Source organism: Myotis daubentonii, chromosome 3, assembly GCF_963259705.1.
Source record: "Myotis daubentonii chromosome 3, mMyoDau2.1, whole genome shotgun sequence".
Taxonomy (NCBI): Eukaryota; Metazoa; Chordata; class Mammalia; order Chiroptera; family Vespertilionidae; genus Myotis; species Myotis daubentonii.
In genome coordinates this window covers 3,679,391-3,680,823 of record NC_081842.1, presented here as the reverse complement: position 1 = coordinate 3,680,823, position 1,433 = coordinate 3,679,391, and positions in this window count along the sequence as shown.

The window sequence follows — 1,433 nt, the reverse complement described above, 5'->3', positions numbered from 1 at the left end:
AGTCCTTTGGACTGGGGAGTCCTCACACATGCCTACTTGCACACACACTGTTACTCATTCAAGAAACATTCATGAGTGGCCGTGGTGTGCCAGGCAACCCACCAGGCATTCGCATGATCAAAGTGAGTTCCTGCCACTGAGGCGGCTCAGTCCTCAGAGTGACTTTGAGAATCTCACCTGCTAATGTGTTTCAAGGGCCTTAGAAGTGTTCACAGCTTTGGAACCCCTAATTCTAATTCTGGTGGTTTGTCCTATGAAAATCATTTCTAATATGGAAAAAGCGCTTTTTTCTTCCCCATGAGTATTTGTGTAATTGTTAAGGGTGCGAGCTTTGGTGTCAAGTTTAGGTTTAACCCTCAGCTTTGCTCTCTGTACAATGGGAATAATAGCTATTTCTTAAGGGGGTTATGAGTGTTAACTAGAAAATGAATGACAAATACAATGAATAACAAATACAATCCTATCTAATAATAGACAAACAGGGTAATTGACTGCACTTTTGCTACGCCTCCCATTGGCTAATCAGTGAGATACGCAAATTAACCGCCAACAAAGATGGCGGTTAATTTGCATACGTAGGTGCAAAGCGGTGGAGCGAAGACTGAAGGCGGCTCCGGCCAGAGCAGCGAAGGCTTGAAGGCGGCTCTGGCCAGAGCAGCGAGGGCTTTGAAGGTGGCACCGGCCGAAGCAGCAAGGGCTTTGAAGGTGGCTCCAGCCGGAGCAGTGAAGACTGAAGGCGGCTCTGGCCGGAGCAAAGGCCTAGGTCCCAGGTGCCAGAGGAAAACCAGTGCTGGCAGCCAGGGGAAGGGAAGGAATACATAACGACCAATAGCACACTTTGTAGAAGGAAGTATTCAATATGCCATAGCTGTTGTTATTGGCATTATCACAGCATCATTTATAATAGTAAGCTTTGGAATATTAATATCATATATAATAAAAGCCTAATATGCTAAGTGTCTGGTTGTCCAGTCAGCCGTTCAACCAATCAAAGTGTAATATGCTAATGATATGCTAAGGCCACTCAACCACTCGCTATGACGTGTACTGACCACCAAGGGGAAGATGCTCTGACCGGTAAGTGAGCTTGCTGCTGTGGTCTGGCCAATCAGGACTAAGCAAGATGGGCCAGACATGCCCTGGAGCCCTTCCACAGTTCCTCCCCAGCTGGCCAACCTCCCACGTCCCTCTCCAGCTGCAATCGTGCATCGGTGGGGTCCCTCAACCTGGCCTGCACCCTCTCACAATCTGGAACCCCTCAGGGGATGTCGGAGAGCTGGTTTCGGCCCGATCCCGCAGGCCATGCCTAGGGACACCACTGGTGCATGAATTCATGCACTGGGCCTCTAGTTTATAATAGCAAACTAAATGGGTAGGAGTTGATGAATGAAGTTTTTTTTTTTTTTAAATATATTTTATTGATTTTTTACAGA